Source organism: Vicia villosa, linkage group LG3 (genome assembly GCF_029867415.1).
Source record: "Vicia villosa cultivar HV-30 ecotype Madison, WI linkage group LG3, Vvil1.0, whole genome shotgun sequence".
In the NCBI taxonomy this organism is placed as follows: Eukaryota; Viridiplantae; Streptophyta; class Magnoliopsida; order Fabales; family Fabaceae; genus Vicia; species Vicia villosa.
Window position 1 is genome coordinate 203,082,612 of NC_081182.1, and position 21,265 is coordinate 203,103,876.

Genomic DNA, 21,265 nt, shown 5'->3' on the forward strand with positions numbered 1-21,265 from the left:
TGGATGTTGTTTATTTTGTAATCATGAACCCGTGCATTTATTGTTCTAAAATAAGATGAATGCTTTATGAAATCATGATGCTACTCTCTGCTACAAAATCAACTGTGACTACCGATGCTCTGTGGCAGCACTTTTATCGAAGCCGGATTGAGACTAATCTTCATCCATTCTGCTTTTATATATGTAACACAGTTATTTATTATTACAACACAATACAATAAAAATAAGTACTATATAGAGTATTATGACTTTACATCATATATAACACTATTTTACTATATTTTTTCTATGATGTAACTCATTTTAACACGTCTTGCTACAAGTTTCGTCTTGCTACAAGTTTCATCGTCCTCAGGATTAAAAGCAAAAACAAAATTTCTATTATATTGTTATACAATACAAAATGGATGCCAATGTTACACAATCTTTGAATTAATATGAATTGATATAATAAAAACTTTAAATTTTATGATAGTATTATTATAATAAATATGATTTTCATTTGAAGATATTTTAAAATAAAAAATATAATATTTTTTAAAAAATAATAATAATTGTTAGTTTAAAAAATCATAAATTTTTAATAATTGAGTAAATTTGTTAGATAAATATTGAATAAAAACAATAACTCAATATATATATATATATATATATATATATATATATATATATATATATATATATATATATATATATATATATATATATATATATATATATATATATATATATATATATATTATTTGACATAATTTGATTGAGTTATAATTTGCATTTAAGATAATCAATGACAATAAATGGTAGAATTATAATTTTAATTAGAAGATGAATGTTTACATTAAATAGTAAAAGATTAGGTTTCAAAATTCTAAATATGCACTCATTAGAATTAGAAGTTGAATTATATATAATTATTGATATTAAATAACGAGTAATGGTGTTTTAAATGCACAATAAAATACTATTATTTTTAATTTTTTTAGAGAGAACGTAAAATTTAAATGGATAAATAACCATTGATAATAAATATGTAAAGATCTAAAGAATAAAATTTACAATAATATGTAAATAAATATTTACGTTTTTTACAACAATAAATGTACAATAAAAAATTTTAATCTAAATTATCCGTTTGTATTTCATCGATTAAATATTTATGTTTTCTAAAAAATCTAAAGAATATATAAACAAATATTTATCGATTAATTATTTATATCATATGCTATTCTTTTTCTTTGGTTGAAAATAAAATATTTCTTTTCTTTCTATTTTATTTTAAAATTATTTTATTTTTTATTTTTTTCTTTTAATTCCATCAATATTCACTTACAACGACATTATTCTCGGTTTGTTCAACATTCATCCACTAAAGTGTATATATTTTTTAGAACATAAAAATTGTAAGTTTTGATTTCATCATTGGTATTTTTAAAATTTTCTGATAAATTGATAGAAGTAGATAAGTAGTTGTTTTGGAAAGACAAATATTTAGACTTCAGAGACTTATAACCAATTAATTTAATCAAAATACTGCTTATGAAAAAGTCAAATAAAAAAATTGATTGAATATATACATACATATATATATATATATATATATATATATATATATATATATATAGTTTTCGAGATAACAAATAAAAAAATTCATGTATCTAAAATCAAATTAATAATATCATTTAAGTTAGTTTTATTATATAAAATGTGATGCAAAAATAAGATTATGTTTCACTAAACCTTTTGTACATGGAACATTAAGTTATTGATCAAAATATTGATTATTAACGGGACATGAAGTTACTGATCAAAATATTGCTTAGTAACGGGACATGAAGTTACTAATCAAAATATTTTTTAAGGTACACGGGGACATGAAGTTATTGATCAATCTAATATTTGTACAAATTATTTATTATTAACGGGACATGAAGTTACTGATCAAAATATTTTTTTATTATTTATACATTCAATTATTATTTTTTCATGGGTAACCAGATATTTTTTTATTTAAAAATCTACATTTGAAAAAAAAACGCGCGTTCCATAGCAGAACCCGTGCGAACGCACGGGTTTGTTACTAGTTTGATTTTAAAAAGGCATAAGGTAAGTGCATGTATGCCACGATGGCCATAACATAGAAACAGTCACACATTATAAAACAACCAAACATATATAATGGAATAGATGCACAGTTGAATAGATGAAATGAACCAACAAGGAAACGAAAAAACGCAGCTGTCACCAGGCTACCGAACAACACATTTCTCAATTAATAATGTCAGCCATCAACAATATACCTACACCTCTTATTAATTTCATTTTCATTCCTATTACGTACATGTGTTCATATCGTTTCCAAATCTCAATCCGGGTGAACAGAACTCTGCAATTGCTAACACAGGAACAAATAATATTTTCTTTTTATCCATTTCAACTAAGAGAAATTGTAAACATGTCAATACACCCATTATACCCATATACTAACCCATAAAGATTTGGGATTCTCCCCCTTACCTCTTGATTTCTCCTCCAAAACCCTAACTTTCCTCTTCTTGTTCCTATCCTCCACTTCTACTCTTGAAAATCAGAAAATGAAAGAATGATGCTTTTACCCTTGTTTCCTCTCTTACTATCTTTATTTATTAAATTGGGATTTAAAATTAATTACACCCCCTAATTGCTTATCACTCCAAAAATAGGCCCAATTGATCTAACTCTCTAATAACTTAATTAATTCTATTAAACACAAATGTACTCAAGTTCAATTAATTAAATCTCATAACGATTAAATAATTAATTAACACACCAAAGAGTATAAAATATTATGATAAAATAAATACAAAAAAAAAATGGACTGTTACAACTCTCCCCAACTTAAAAGATTTTCGGCCTCGAAAATTACCTCAAATAAACAACTCCGGATATGATTCCTTCATCTTATCCTCGAGTTCCCAAGTGATGTTGCCATCGGCGACTCCGCCCCATATCACTTTCACCAAAGCGATCTCCTTACCACGAAGTTTCTTCACTTCACGGTCTTCAATTCGCATAGGTGTTGTATCAACCGTCAAATTATCTCTTACTTGAACATCGTCCAACTGAATAACATGCGATGGATCTGCAATATATCTCCTCAATTGAGACACATGGAACACATCATGGAGGTTAGAAAGAGACGGTGGCAACGCAATCCGATAAGCCACATCACCCACCCTTTCCGAAATTTGGTAAGGACCAATAAAACGTGGCGTCAACTTACGCGACTTCAACGCTCTACCAACTCCCGTTATGGGCGTAACACGAAGAAACACATGATCATCCTTCTCAAATTCAAGAGCCTTCCTTCTCTTATCATGGTAACTCTTTTGACGACTTTGAGAAGCCTTCATCTTCTCTTGAATCACCTTAATCTTATCTGTAGTCTCTTGAATCAATTCGGGTCCAACCACGGCACTCTCTCCCGACTCATACCAACACAAGGGAGTTCTACACCTCCTACCATAAAGAGCCTAAAAAGGTGCCATTCCAATACTTGAATGAAAACTGTTGTTATAAGTAAACTCGATCAAAGGCAAGAAACTATCCCAATTTCCTCCTTGATCCAAAACACAAGACCTTAAGAGATCCTCAAGTGACTGAATAGTCCTCTCCGTTTGACCATCGGTTTGCGGATGATACGCTGAACTCAACCGCAACTTCCTACCCAATGCGCTTTGTAAACCTTCCCAAAATCTCGAAGTAAACCTCAGATCTCTATCTGAAACAATACTCGACGGAATACCATGTAAGCACACAATCTTCTCAATGTATAACTTAGCAAGTCTCTCCATCGAATAATCCATCCTCATCGGAATAAAATGAGCACATTTAGTCAATCTATCCACAACGACCCAAATTGCCTCACAATTACTCGATGTCCTCGGCAAACCTGAAACAAAATCCATAGAGATACTATCCCACTTCCACTCGGGAATAGATAACGGTTGCATCAAACCAGACGGTTTTTGATGTTCAATCTTTGACTTTTGACAAGTCAAACAAGAATACACAAATTCCGCTATGTCCTTCTTCATACCTAGCCACCAAAACATTTTCCTCAGATCTTGATACATTTTAGTAGCGCCCGGATGAATACTCAAACCACTCCTATGTCCTTCCTCAAGAATCCTCTTTCTCAAGTCCGCAACATCTGGAACACAAACCCGATCACGACACCTCATAATACCATTTTCATCAATCCGAAAGTCACCACCTCTTCCTTGATTAATCAATGTGAATCGATCAACCAAACTCAAATCAGATTTTTGTCCCTCTCGAATCTCATCCAAAATACCACTAGTAAGCTTCAACATACCAAGCTTCACACCACTAGAAGTCTCTTCGCACAATAAACTCAAGTCTCTAAATTGTTCCAATAATTCAAACTCGCGAACCATCAACATAGACATGTGCAATGACTTCCTACTCAATGCATCGGCTACAACATTCGCTTTACCGGGATGGTAGTTTAAACCAAAATCGTAATCCTTCAAGAATTCCAACCATCTTCTTTGTCTCATATTCAACTCTTTCTGATCGAACAAGTACTTCAAGCTCTTGTGATCACTAAACACATCAAGCCTTGATCCAAACAAATAATGTCTCCACAGCTTCAACACAAACACCACAGCTGCAAACTCCAAATCATGTGTAGGATAATTCCTCTCATGAACTTTGAGTTACCTTGAAGCATAAGCTACAACTTTTCCTCTTTGCATTAGAACACCTCCCAATCCCAACAAAGAAGCATCACAGTATACCACGAAAGGTTCTAACGGATCCGGTAAAATTAAAATGGGGGCAGAAGTCAATCTTCTCTTAAGTTCTTGGAAATTCTCTTCACATTGCGAAGTCCAAATATAGGCTTGCCCTTTTCTAGTCAACTGCGTCAACGGTAACGACAACTTAGAAAACCCCTCAATGAACTTCCTGTAATAACCAGCCAAACCAAGAAAACTTCTAATCTCAGCAACAGACTTAGGTGCCTCCCATTGGGATACAGCCTCAATCTTCGAAGGATCAACAGAAATACCTCCACTTGAAATCACATGCCCGAGAAAGCTTACTTTACTTAACCAAAACTCACATTTAGATAGCTTAGCAAACAACTTCTTCTCTTTCAACACGGACAAAACAACCCTCAAGTGCTCAGCGTGCTCTTCCTCACTCTTAGAGTAAATCAGTATGTCATCAATGAATACCACAACAAACTTATCCAGGTAGTCATGAAAGATCCTATTCATATATTGCATGAACACACCAGGTGCATTAGTCACACCAAACGGCATCACAGAATATTCGTAATGACCATACCTCGTCCGAAAAGCAGTTTTCTGAATATCCTCAGCTCTAACGCGAATCTGATGATAACCAGACCTCAAGTCAATCTTGCTAAACACACATGCTCCAACCAACTGATTCATTAAGTCATCAATTCTCGAAAGTGGATATCGGTTCTTAATCGTCACTTTGTTCAATTGTCTATAATCAACACATAATCTCATCGAACCTTCTTTCTTCTTGACCAATATAGAACAGGTGCACCCCATGGTGATACACTAGGACGAATAAATCTCTTCTCAAGCAAATCTTCAAGTTGACTCTTCAACTCTTTCAGCTCAGAAGAGGACATCCTATATGGAGCCATCGATACAGGACTAGTTCCAGGAACTAAATCAATCGAAAACTCAACTTCCCGTTCCGGTGGTAAATCAATTATATCATCAGGAAATACCTCTGCAAATTCACGAACTATAGGAAATTCCGCAATAGTTCTCTTATCTCGCACATCTAAGGTTGCTAACAACATAAACAATTCAGCTCCACCTTGAACTGATTCGTCGACTTGCTTAGCGGACAAGAATAAATCTTCTTTAACATAATTCTCAGGAAAAGTGACCGTCTTATCAAAATAGTTGATATACACACGATTAAATTCCAACCAATTCATACCCAAAATCACATCAAGTTGTTCTAAAGGAAGACACACTAAATCGATCCCAAAACTTCTACCAAAGATACTCAATGGACAATTCAGACATACATAAGAAGTAGAAACAGAACCCATAGCAGGTGTATCAATAACCATACTTCTATGCATGTCAGATAATACAAGATTCAATCTTCTAGCACAATCCAAGGAAATGAAAGAATGTGTCGCACCGGTATCAATAATAGCAATCAAAGGTGTACCATTAATGAAGCACGTACCTTGGATTAGCCTCTCATTAGTAGTGGCTCCCGCACCAGACAATGCGAACACTTTTCCTTTTGCTTGCTCCTTCTTTGGCTTGTCACATTTTGTACTAACGTGACCTTTCTCTCCACAGTTGAAACAAGTCACATTCGAACCACCTCTACAATTAGTAGCTATGTGACCATACTTGCCACACTTGAAACAAGTAGTAACCTCTTTCTTGCACTCAGCAGCTTTATGACCCTCAACACCATATTTAAAGCACTTAAGTGAAGTAGAAGATCCTCCCCAACTTGACTTCTTGCCAAAACCAGCTTGTTTCCTCTTGTCATCATACGGTTTCCCACGATCCTGATTCTTTCCTTTCAAACTCTTGTAGAGAGAAGCACTCTCTCTACTATCTTCATCATAAATCTGACTCTTGTTAACCAATTCAGTAAAACGGGTAATCTGTTGGTAACCAATAGCCTTCTTGATATCGTGCCTCAAACCATTCACAAACTTCAAACATTTAGATCTCTCAGCAATAGCAGTATTATAGTGGGGACAATACTTGATAAGCTCCTGAAATTTAGCGGCATAAGCAGCAACAATACCATTTCCTTGCTTTAACTCAAGGAACTCCACCTCTTTCTTCCCACGACAATCTTCAGGAAAATAGTTCTCCAAGAAGACATCACGGAAAAGATCCCAAGTAACCTCAATGCCATCTTCTTCAAACCTCTGAAGAGTGTTGTTCCACCAATCTTCAGCTTCTTTTTCCAGCATATGAGTACCAAACTGCACTCTCTGAGCATCAGTACAGTTCATAACTCTGAAGATCTTCTCAATCGCCCTCATCCAAGCTTGAGCTTTATCAGGTTCATGTTCACCCTCAAAGACAGGAGGATTGTTCCTCTGGAATCTCCCTAAAGCACGGTACTCATCATCATCTCCATTTCGGTTACCAGCATTCGCTTGAGGAATCTGACCAATGGAGCCAGCCAACATCCTCAACGCCTCAGCAAGGGCATCATCATTCCTGCCTGCAACCATCGTCCTAGTAACCAAACAACCAGACAAACAGTATCGATCGTGTCAGATACACAAATCAAATACAACAAGATAAGAAAACATTAACGACTATTGACCAACTGGTCGACCATGCTCTGATACCAATAATGTAACACCCCTTTTTATACCCCAAAATATTTAACATATAATCAGAGAATAACATGCATATAATTCAAAAGGGCGTCACATCGATGCTTTTAGAAGAACTAAAACTTTAAAAAAAACTGACAGCATTTATCTACACAGCACAATACTCCTGGTCATTTTAATAACACTCAATATAAAATCACAATTTAACCTGGATATGCATTCACAGCAGAAAGTCTGATACTCATGTGATTTATAATGATTCATGTCCCATACCATGATCATACATCCACCAATAGTCTCAATTCAACATAAAGTATAATCAGAAAGTTTGGCTTATGAGCCCCTCAAAATGACAGGTAACCAATAAATAAGTTCACAAGTCATAGCATAATACATACGCAAATATAACATGAGTTCAATACACCTAATCTACCCAGTGTTACATGACCAGAGCATCGACTCACTACCTAGTCTCCGATAACCAAGGAAGAACCTCCGGCTAAGTCCCGCACGAGCTACTAAACTCCAGAACCTGCATGTCGCCAAACGAGGCAACATTAAAACAGAAGGGTGAGAATACGAACCATTATGAAGAAAGTATAACAGAACATAATGGTTAAATCAACACTTCAAGTAATTAGTCATACTATGTAAAACAAAATAGATAATAGTAATCCACACATATTTCACATGTTATCGAGTATAGAACAAGTTTAAATAGTATAATATTTCAATTCTACTATTATATCCTCAATTAAGTATACAGTCATAGTTATCACATATTCACACATTTTGTCCAATATGTATTCAAACTTCACTCGTTTCAACTATCAAACTCATACACATATCACAACTACATCAACTTCACATACTCAATTATCGCATAATTTTAATGTGACTCAATGCAAGATGTGTGACGTTATGCATGTGGTACCAAATTGTGAACCCAAGGTTTCACCGCTTTCCGATTCAATATATAGAATCCAAGCCATGCTTCTGATCCAGACAAGACCAAAGCCCACCAAACGTAAACATATAGTTTACCGCTTCCGATTCACTCTAGAATCTAAGCCTCGCTTTTGTTTTAAAGCAAACCACCTTTGTTTCAAGGCACACCATGATATGAATGTATGTACAATATCGGCAAACATATGCAATTAAGATCATCTCTACCATCTTAACATTAGCATATCATACTAATCCAACTCGATGAATCATCTTTCAATTGTACACAACATTCACAATACATACACATAATTAAATTAATGCAAGGCAACTAACCACATAGGATCAACATCGAATCGACATCATTAGCATATGCACATATCATTTTCAATATACATATTCAAGTCACAACGCATTTATGAACAATTACTCAATTTACCGTAACTCACCGACAAAACGGATAATCAATGCAAATTCCAAGTATATCCAATTAAATAGATTCAAGTAATTAATACTACTATTGATTATCAATGAACATCACTCTATATTTATCTTATTCCATCTCCAATTGATTACTAACAGTAGCTTAAGAAAAGAGTGAAATAGGACATAGATATATCTATATATATATATATATATATATATATATATATATGAATCCGAAATTAGAACATACAGCATCCAAGAAGTAGAAAAATAAAAGGGTATAGCATAGTGTAATTAGGTGTATTCACTCGGCATTGCTTCCCACTCATATCACACTATCTATATCCAAAAATATCAATTTAAAAATATATCCATGAATATCAATTTAAAATCATTCCTATTCCTCCCAATGTGTACTTATCCAATTAATATTCTTCAATGCACATTAAAGGGTGGTGAATAACACCCGTGAAGCACATATCTAAAAAGCTTTGCATTTATGTAACTGTCAGGTAATATAACATCTTGCATTTATCTTAATTTGGTTTTAAAAAGGCATAAGGTAAGTGCATGTATGCCACGATGGCCATAACATAGAAACAGTCACACATTATAAAACAACCAAACATATATAATGGAATAGATGCACAGTTGAATAGATGAAATGAACCAACAAGGAAACGAAAAAACGCAGCTGACACCAGGCTACCGAACAACACATTTCTCAATTAATAATGTCAGCCATCAACAATATACCTACACCTCTTATTAATTTCGTTTTCATTCCTATTACGTACATGTGTTCATATCGTTTCCAAATCTCAATCCGGGTGAACAGAACTCTGCAATTGCTAACATAGGAACAAATAATATTTTCTTTTTATCCATTTAAACTAAGAGAAATTGTAAACATGTTAATACACCCATTATACCCATATACTAACCCATAAAGATTTGGGATTTTCCCCCTTACCTCTTGATTTCTCCTCCAAAACCCTAGCTTTCCTCTTCTTGTTCCTATCCTCCACTTCTACTCTTGAAAATCAGAAAATGAAAGAATGATGCTTCTACCCTTGTTTCCTCTCTTACTATCTTTATTTATTAAATTGGGCTTTAAAATTAATAACACCCCCTAATTGCTTATCACTCCAAAAATAGGCCCAATTGATCTAACTCTCTAATAACTTAATTAACTCTATTAAACACAAATGTACTCAAGTTCAATTAATTAAATCTCATAACGATTAAATAATTAATTAACACACCATAGAGTATAAAATATTATAATAAAATAAATACAAAAAAAAAACGGGCTGTTACAGGCAGTATGGTGAAATTACTTGGTCAGGTTGTAGATGATAAGATGGTTGCATTCCAAAGCATTATCACTCCTTCTCGAATGATAGCAGGCTGTGAATGGCCTACCTTGATGGAGGTGCTAGGATCACTGGTGTCGCAAGTCTCTGATCATCAAACTAAGGAGTTGGGAGGATTGTTGGATCGTTTTGTTATTGTGTTTAAAGAAATTCAGGGTCTTCCTCTGCCAAGAAACACTTGCCATTCAATTGAACTTTTACAGGGTGCTGGTCCTGTAAGTGTGTGGCCTTATAGATATCCTCGTTTACACAAGGATCAAATTGAAAAACAGATTCAGAGCTTACTGCAACAAGGGGTGGTGAGAAACAGCACCAGCGCTTTCTCTAGTCCCGTCATTTTGGTCAAGAAGAAGGATCAATCTTGGCGGATGTGTGTAGATTATCGTGCACTCAACAAGGTAACAATTCAGGACAAGTACCCTATTCCTGTTGTAGATGAATTGTTAGATGAGTTACATGGTTGTAGTTACTTCTCTAAGCTCGATCTTAAATCTGGTTATCACCAAATTCGTATGAAGGAAGAGGATATTCATAAAACGGCTTTTCGGACCCATGAGGGTCACTGTGAGTTTTTGGTAATGCCGTTTGGCCTCACCAATGCTCCTGCAACCTTTCAATCGGTAATGAATGCAATTTTCAAGCCCTTTTTAAGGAAGTTTGTCCTGGTTTTTTTCGATGACATCCTAGTATACGGTAGTAGTTGGGCTGAACATTTGCAGCACTTAGAGGTGGTTCTTAATATTCTGAAACAACATCAGTTTGTGGCAAACCAGAAGAAATGTACCTTCGGTCAGCACCAAGTGGAATATTTGGGCCATGTCATTTCCAAAGCAGGGGTTGTTGTTGATCCTGCCAAGGTTGGCAGTGTGTTACAATGGCCGATTCCTAAGAATGTCAAAGGAGTGCGAGGGTTTTTGGGGTTAACTGGTTATTACAGAAAGTTTATAGCCAACTATGGAAGAATCGCTAAACCCTTGACAGAATTGACAAAGAAGGATGGTTTTAGCTGGAATGCAGCAGCTGTTGAAGCTTTTGAGAAATTAAAAGTAGCCGTTACAACTGCCCCAATTTTAGCCCTACCTAATTTCAAGGTTCCATTTGAAATCAAATGTGATGCCTCAGGAAAAGGAGTTGGTGCAGTGTTGTTGCAATCAAAGCATCCCATAGCATATTTTAGCAAGGCTTTTGAATCATCTAGGTTATCCAAATCTGCCTATGATAAGGAGTTGATGGCTTTAGTGTTAGCTAGTCAACACTGGAGACATTATTTGTTAGGAAGGAGGTTTGTGGTTTATTCTGATCAAAAGAGCCTAAAACACTTGTTGCAACAACGTATTACCACAACAAATCAGCAAGAATGGATGGCTAAGTTGTTGGGTTTTGACTTTGAAGTGGTGTACAAGGTGGGAGTGGAAAATAAAGTGGTTGATGCTTTATAGACACATGAGGATGCGGAGTTGCAAGCTATTAAATCCTATCCTATTTGGTAGCAGAGCAGCCAGCTACAACAAGAAGTAGCAAATGATCCTTTGCTTAAAAATATTGTGGAGGCTATTCAAAAGGATCCTAATGCTAAATGATCCGCTGTCGCGCGCGGGTCAAAAACGAGTTAATTGCAAAACTGTAGTACGACGGTAAGGTAACTCGAATATCGTCTCTCAAGGACTCTTAATTATTACTAACTGAAATCGAATTGGGGGGGGGTTGGTTTGGTTCAATTTATAGAAGAAAAGTACTTAAAATAAGTGATTCTGAAATAAGCTATTTTGAAAATAAGTGATTATGGAGTTAAGCTAATCTGCTGTTTCGGTTCCTATCTATCATCGATTACTACAATATCACTGTCCTAAGCGGAGTCTATTCATATTTGATCACAATAACAATCCACAAGCGAGATAGAAATTATAAGAATTATGTTTCTCTTTTCACCGAATTAAGCAAACGGTTAATGAAATCAGCGGATTAACGGATTAAGCAAACGATAATACGCATTCGATTGTAGGAAAACATAAATCAATCAAATTAACAAAACTATATATGATAATTTGAATTAAGCAAACAAACAACATAAACAGAATTGATATGAATAGAAAATTGTGAAATTGTATTAACCTCAAGTCTTGGAATCCAAATTACAGCAGATTAACTCAATAGGGATTAGTTCGCCATGGGATCGTACAAGCCTGGAAAATTTTCGTGAATAGTGATGGGTGAATGAACAGTGTCGCGGCTGCTAACCTAAGGGGAAAGAGAACGACCCGTTTTACAATCCAACTGGGTCAAACATACGACCCAGGCCCAAAACTAATTGACCCGAAACTTAACTAAAACTAGTGCTGCAACTTCAACGAATTTTCTGGCCCTTCTACAGTCCGATTCTGACTTCGACTCCTACATAAGAATTGTAGCTATTTCTCTTAGCTTTCCGGCGATTATTAGAACACCTCAATTAGACTCCTGGAACTCCAGATATGATCGTTTCCATGCAGATTGTTAATACTGAAAAATTAATACGAAAAACAAATAAGTGCAAAAATAAAATAAAATATAAAAACATATTAAAACATAAAAATAAATAAAACAAACCGAAGAAATACTTGAGTACAAACATGGAAGAACGTGCATCAAAATGCACTGATCAAATTCCCCCACACTTGAAATTTTGCACTTCGAGCAAAATGAAAAACAGAACAAAGAAAGCACAAATACATCAACAGTTACTCATCCTAGGCTACAAATCTTCTTTGGGTAAGTTTGCATCGACATGTACTAATCTTGCACACTAAGGACATCGTAAGAACACTAACCACATATATGCAGACATAAGCCTCCTAAATACACAAACCAATTCAAATCATATTATTATACCAATATAGCCAAACTTACTCATCCTTTTTGCTCTTTTTCATTCAAGCGCAATCACATTAAGCCCGTTATCTCCACACACTTATAGCAGGACAACCGGTTAGTGACTCTGATCCTTTTGCACGGGGTTCTGGTACTTGCGTGGCATAACCCTTTGCTTACTCAGATGTAGTTACGGGGGATCAGACCGTAATCCTCCCTACCAAGTTCAGCACCAGAAACCGCTGAACCAACTAACAAAGAGTTTTGAAAACTTTTTTTTTTTAAGATTACACAACCGTTGGGTTAAGTGGCCGGGTGAGGATCACCAAACTTAGAAGGTGTATAACCTTTTTCTTTTCTCTTTTTTTTTCTTTTCTTTTCGGAACATTCACTTATATTCATCGGCTTCCTGCGTAAAGTGTGTGAGAGATGGTGCCGACTGCTGAAATAAACTACTCAAGAGCTGTCAAAGAATGAGAAATTAAGGCTAAAACATAATAACAAATTCAAATCAATTTCCGTATGCAGGAGACTTACGGTGTTAGAACGATACCGATCTTGTGAATTTTTCCCAAGTCTCCGCAAACCCGACTCAAATCTGTGTGTAGCCTAAAACTTTCAAGAAGATGCATTTTTTTATTGAATTTAAACAAAATACTGACAAACAAAAAACAAATAAAACACACGATTTCCTCCCCCACACTTAAACTAAGCATTGTCCTCAATGAAAGGACAATACTAATAAAGTAGAGAGAAGGAAAGAAGGACTCCCTGATCAAGTTGCAGTGTAGTCAGGTGCTTCTAAAGAAAGCTCCTCTATGCTGACATTTTCAGGCACCGAACTTTCATGGAATAACTTCAGCCGCTTCCCGTTAACCTTGAAGACTTTGTCAGTAACTGCATTTTTATTTCTACTGCACCATGAGGGAAAACATTAGTAACAAAAAAGGGGCCAATCCATTTGGATCGAAGTTTCCCAGCCATAAGCTTAAGGCGGGAGTTAAACAGTAAAACCTGTTGGCCCACAGAAAATTCCTTCCTAGAAATCATTTTATCATGGAAGTGCTTAGTTTTTTCTTTATAAATCCTAGAGCTCTCATAAGCCTCTAATCTAAGATCTTCCAACTGTTGCAATTGGAGTTTTCTTTCAATACCTGCTTGTTGCATCTCCAAATTACAACTCTTCACCGCCTAAAAAGCACGGTGTTCTATCTCAACAGGAAGATGACACGCCTTACCAAAAACAAGTCGATAAGGAGACATCCCAATGGGTGTCTTGAAAGCTGTCCTTAAAAATAGTTGGCCAATAGAAGCCTGAATCAAGGACTTTTCTTGCAGTCCTTTGAGGACCGAAGTGTCCGCCGACTTGAGATGCATGAGAAAATTTTAAAATAGATTCAATCTCATTGTCGGGGACACATCTCCTGATTACCTGATCACTACCAAACTTCCATAGATATGGATCATCCCAAACATAATATTTGGCATCACTCTTGAGCTTGTGAACCTGTGATCTAGATGCACCTGTAGGAAAAACACCAGCAACAAGAAAATTAACAATGTCAGCAAACCAAGGTGTAATCCCATGCAAAAGAAACAGCTGCTCATCAGGAAAGTCATCCTTAATAGGAAAAGGATCTTCATCTCTCTCTATCCTGCTCAAGTGGTCAGCCACTAAGTTCTCAGCTCCACTTTTGTCTTTAATCTCAACATTAAACTCTTGGAGCAGCAACATCCACCGAATCAATCTCGATTTTGCATCCGACTTCTTTAGCAAGTACTTTAAAGCTGCATGGTCAGTAAAAACAACAACCTTGGAACCTAGCAAATAAGATCTGAATTTGTCAAGAGCAAAAACAATAGCTAGCAGTTCTTTTTCAATGGTAGTGTAATTAGACTGTGCAGAATCTAAAGTCCTATAAGCATAGTAAATAACATGGGCAGCCTTGTCAACTCTTTGTGCAAGGACAGCCCCAACTGCATAATTAGAAGCATCACACATAAGCTCAAAAGGGAGGGTCCAGTCAGGGGGCTGAATGATGGGAGCGGAGGTCAATGCTTTCTTCAAGAAGTCAAACGCTTGTTTGCATTTGTCATCAAACTCGAAAGTGACGTCATTCTTCAACAAGTTCGACAGTGGAAGAGCTATCTTGCTGAAATCCTTGATGAAACGCCTGTAAAAACCTGCATGACCAAGAAAAGAACGAATCTCGCGAATGCAAGAAGGGTAAGGCAGTGTAGAAATCACATCAATCTTAGCAGGGTCAACAGAAATTCCTTTTTCAGAAATAATGTGACCAAGAACAATTCCCTGCTCAACCATAAAATGACACTTCTCATAATTCAACACAAGGTTAGTCTCAATGCATCTTTCTAAAATCAAGTTTAAACTGTTTAAGCATGCATCAAAAGAAGAACCATAAACAGTAAAGTCATCCATAAACACTTCCATGCAATTTTCAATAAAATCAGAGAAAATACTCATCATGCATCGTTGGAAAGTGCCAGGAGCATTGTAAAGGCCAAAAGGCATCTTCCTGTAAGCAAATGTACCGAATGGGCACGTGAAAGTGGTCTTTTCTTGATCTTCAGGTGCAATATGAATCTGAAAGTAACCTGAAAAACCATCAAGAAAACAATAATGTGATTTACCAGCTAGCCGTTCAAGCATCTGGTCAATGAACGGCAAAGGAAAGTGATCCTTTCTAGTAGCCTGGTTCAGTCTCCTGTAATCAATACAAACTCTCCAGCTGTTCTGGACTCTAGTGGGAACAAGTTCATTCTTTTCATTTTTTACCACTGTGAGTCCAGATTTCTTAGGTACAACCTGCACTGGACTTACCCACTTACTGTCAGAGATAGGATAAATGATACCTGCTTGCAAGAGTTTGGTTACCTCTTTCTTTACAACATCAAGAATCAAAGGATTAAGCCTCCTTTGGGGATGCATTACTGTTTTCGCTCCATCCTTAAGTAAAATCCTATGCATGCACATCGAAGGACTAATACCTGGAAGGTCGGCTAATGTCCACCCGATTGCTTTCTTGTGCCTCTTCAATACCTGCAAAAGTCTATCTTCTTGATTGAAATCAAGGTTAGAGGAGATAATAACAGGAAGTTTTTCATTATGCTCCAAGTAAGCATATTTCAGGTTCCCAGGGAGCTCTTTTAGCTCTAAGGACGGGGGCTGAATGATGGATGGAAGGCTTGGGGCAGCCGGGATGTCAAGAGCATCGACGGCAAAAACAGCCTCATCGGTAACAACTTCACCTGTAGGAAATGTACCAGGCTGCAAGGAAGCATCAATCTCAGCACAAAGGACACAAACGTTAGTGTCAGTGCAGTCAGGACATGAATAATTATCATCAAAATCAAAGAGAGATGGAAAATCAAGTGCAAATTATTCAGAACAACTCTCATCAACTAATTCAGAAATCAACTCAATGTTAAAAACCGAATGCTCCTCCACGGGGTGTTTCATGGCATTGAAGATATTAAATTTTGCGACGATGTCACCAAATTCCATGGACATGGTTCCATCATCAACATCAACTTTTGTCTTCTCCGTTTTCATGAACGGTCTGCCTAAGATGATGGGAGCTCTGCTTGACTTAGTTTCTCCTTCCATGTCCAGAATGTAAAAATCTGCAGGAAAAATTAAATCGTTAACTTGAACGAGGACGTCTTCCACTATGGCGGTGGGACGTGCATTGCTCCTGTTTGCCAGTTGAACGATTAAACTTGTATGCTGCATGGGACCAAGGCAAAGGTTATTATAAATAGAAGTAGGCATAACATTAATGCCCGCTCCTAAATCAAGCAAACAATTATCAAATTTCTTATCCCCGATGGTACAAGGAATAGTAAAAGTTCCCGGGTCCTTGCACTTTTGTGGCAAGACCTGAGAGATGGCCGAAAGACTTTGTTCGGGCTGAATGAAAGCAGAGATGCTTCTTCCCAAGTTGACCCTGTTACTTCCTTTCACTTTTCTCTTGTTTGTACACAGATCCTTCAGAAACTTTGCATACCTTGGAACTTGCTTAATCACATCAAGAAGCGGAATGTTTACCGCTACTTTCCTGAACATATCCAAAATTTCTTTTTCTTTGTCTCCCTCCTTAATTCTTTTATTTTTCAGAACTCTATGTGGGAAAGGGACTGGTGGCACATACTCCTTTTCTTTAATTTTTTCAGATTCGACCATAACAGAAGAAGGAGAAGAAAGTGCAGCAGGGGAAGGTTCAGATGGAGAAAGTCCAGAAGTTACCTCAATGACTTTTTTATTTTTTTTAGGGGCTAGTTTTGTAACCTTTCCGGATCTCAAAGAAATAGCGCTCACATTAGCATTACCATTCGGATTGACAACAGTTTGTGCTGGAAGTTGGTTCGAACCTTGAGCTCGCATATTATTTATTTGAGTAGCAAGTTGTCCCATCTGTGTGGTCAAGGTCTGAATGCTAGTGTCGGTTCTTTGTTGAAACTGAAGGTTGTTCACGGCCATTTGTTTAACAAGATCTTCAAGGGATGGTCCGGAAGTAGTGGCTGGAGGAGTGTGATGTGGCTGGGGTAATGGAACGGTGAGCTGTTGTTGTGAGGGCTGCTGATTTTCATATCGAAGGTTGGGATGATTCCTCCAATTGGGGAGATATTTGTTGGTAGACAAGTCAGGGGTGTTGTTGTACCTGTTCTGGTTGTAAAGGTTGGCTGCATAAGCTTGAGGCAGCTCAGTAACAGTATCATCTTTCAGAAGAGGACAAGTATCAGTGGGGTGATCATGAGCTGTACAAATGCCACATACAGTTGCTGTTTGAGGTTTCCCTACTGCAAGTTGTTTGACTAAAGCGGTCAGCTCATCAAGTCTGGTTTCTAAAGCTCTGTTCGAGGAACCTTGAATTTGATGTACACCCTTGGTCTGGACAAAATTGGTTCGAGTGGTGAACTGCTGGGAATTTAAAGACATATTTTCAATGAGGGCCCTAGCAGCAGCTGGAGTTTTGTCAACAAGTGCTCCACCACTAGCAGCATCAAGAATGTTTCTATCCATAGGTAACAACCCCTCATAAAAGTACTGAATGAGAAGTTGCTCGGTGATCTGATGTTAAGGACAACTTGAAACCAACTTCTTGAACCTATCCTAGTACTCAGCCAATGACTCGTTATCTTGTCTAATACCACAAATCTCTTTTCGGATTGAAGCAGCTCTAGATGCAGGAAAATATCGCTCCAAGAACACTCTCTTCAGAGCATTCCAGCTTGTGATTGAATTCGGTTCGAGATCATATATCCAGTCCTTCGCTGCACCCTGCAAAGAAAAAGGAAAAGCACGAAGTTTGATATGATCTTCAGTGATACCTTCATGCTTCAATGGTGTAAAGCACACCACCTGGAATTCCTTCAAATGTTTGTGTGGATCCTCACCTGCAAGAGCATTAAACTTTGGCAACAAGTGTATTAAACCCGATTTTAATTCAAAAGGAACAGCAACAGCATCATATTCAATACACAAGCCATTATAATTAACATCAGGGGCTGCAAGTTGCCTTAGAGTTCTATTTTCAGCCATTTCAAAAGCAAATTCAGAATCAGAATCAAACAAATTATGCAAATAGTCAGACTCAGAATCAGACTCAGCTATGGTCAGTGAAGGTGAACTATTGCTAGCCTGGCCTGCTCTACGAAGTGTGTGCAAGGTTCTCTCTACCTCAGGATCAAAAACAACAAGTTCAGGGCAGGAAGACCTAGTAGCCAGGCTTAGAAAAGATGGTAGTTCAATTGTGGATTGCAGCAGGCTTACTAGAATCATCATCCACAAATCAAGAAAAAGTTGGAGAAGAATACTTTGATGAACTAGTGTCTAGGTCATTGATACATCGGCGGTCTATTAGTGACGAGGAAGGAAAATCCTTTGCTTTTTGTACCAATGAAGAAAGTTGGTTTTGCATGATGAAGTGATATAGAGTAAAACCTAGTAAACTTGAATGAGGAGCTCTTGGAAAACGAGTTTACATCATGGATATTAGATCCTTAAAAATGTCACTAGTGCCTTCAAATTCGTCTAAACATGCCCTCAAATCAGAACTCAGGTTACTAGTTCGGTTCGGAAAACATAACAGTATTGAGAATTGACTTCTCACAATGTGATCTTGTAAGTCACTCAATTCGTGCACACCATTTCAAATCACTTCACCATGTTGGACCAATTTTTTCCACTGAACTAGCTGAAGGACCGAAAGCTGCTGCAGACAAATAAGAGTATATTAGTGCCGTTGCTCCGCAAGTTGTTGATCAGATATTACTGCAAGCTCCTCAACCTAATCTAGTTGCTACAATATTGTTGATGCTGTTGAGAATATCTGCATATTGTTGGAGCAGAAAAAAATTCCAACATGATTATCATTTGACTACTAGATTTTAAGAAAAATGGTAGTGTAAAACCTCCGGCAAACTACATGATATGGATAACATTGACATATAAACTAATCTTCTGAGCATGATAATCCATAGTGATAATTGTTGTAATGTAAGACTATTTGAATGTTGAAATTATTATTTTTTATTGATGACATAATGCGAATATTGAAGTAACAGTATTTCAGTGACTCACCTTCCATTTCAAGATTACACTGCTGCCATCTTGTTGAAAGCCAGCAATCCCTCTTGAAGCCCAGGGCCGGCCCAATGAATTTGGAGGCCCTGTTCGAATTTAAAAAATAGACGATTCGATTTGGTTTGCAATATAATTAGTAAAAAAATCAAATCCTATCAAATTCATATAATTCAAGTTGAATTAGTTTTTGACTTTTATTTGAATTGATTTAGATTTAAACATATTTAATTGTACTATATATTACACATAATTTAACATAACAGTTAATTTGTTTTGGATTTGCAAATTTTTTTGCATACAAAGTTACTTCTTAAAGTATATATATTTATCTAGTTTAATGATAAATATTAGTTTTAACCTTAATATTTTTGCAATAAAAAAAAGGGTTAAATAAGTTTTTGGTCCCTGTAAATATCTTAAATTTCGTTTTTAGTCCCTATAAAAAAAATGTCGACATTTAGTCCCTATAAAATTACTTTTTCATTCACTTTTGGTCCCGGGACCAAAAGTGAATGAAAAAGTAATTTTATAGGGACTAAATGTCGACATTTTTTTTATAGGGACTAAAAACGAAATTTAAGATATTTACAGGACCAAAAACTTATTTAACCCAAAAAAAAAACATGTACAATTAATATAAGAACTTTTTTTAAGTGTTAGAATTATTAACTCGTGCTTTATTATCAGGACTACTAGTATCCTAACTGCATTCACTAATTCATAGCCTAGGTTTTCAGGGTTGATCATGACATGATCGATGCAATTGGCCAGGCTTGACATGTAGTTTTTCTTCTTGGTAATTAGTTAGGCTTTATCATATTTCTATTTGTGTTCCTTCAAAAAACAGGAGTAGTAAGTTCTAGTAATTTAGAATGTTTGTTTTATTTTCCTCGAATCTTAGATAAGTTAATTCATTGTAATCTCTTTGAAAACACTGACCAACTCCATCATTAGTGCTTAAAATATTAATATTGTTTGCTTCTGGTTACTGTCGTGTTCTATTACAAACTTGACATGATATTTGTACTTATTTTTATGTCAGGTTTGTATTTGCTAAACTGGAGGTAGATTCGTCCAGTGGTTTTCTCCAAAAATCCAGATGATGTCCATGGCGGGGAATATGCAGGCCTTCGTTGAGAGGTCCTTGACAAAGCCATGGAACATTCGTCCTATATTTCACGCATTCAGAAATGAAGCATCCAGACCATGAGGGAGTAGAGAGTCATGCAGGCGAGAGTTCAGTTTAGCATATCAACAATATATCCAGTTCTGTTACAGACATTGCAGCAGAACCATCTTTTCATTTTAATATGTTAATTTTCACTTCTTTTTGGTCATTACTGAGTTGCTCAAAAACAGGATGATGAAGTGAACGGCATATGTGAGTTTTTAATTGATGATTTGAGTACCCTTAGGCACATATTGACAATTTTTCTTTTAGTTGACGAAGGCAACGATTATGTCCTATTTACACTATATGAATAAGAATATTAAGTTATTATTCTATCCGGATATTTAAAATGCATTTGGATTTAATTATAGATTTGAGTTTCATAACTGGATATTTTGCACATCCCTACCCCTGATTATTTTGAGTTTGAGGCTTACCGACAAATCTCACAAACAAACACAAGCCTTTTCAATCTGATTTGTTCTCATTCACACGCTTTTCGAGAAACATCCCAG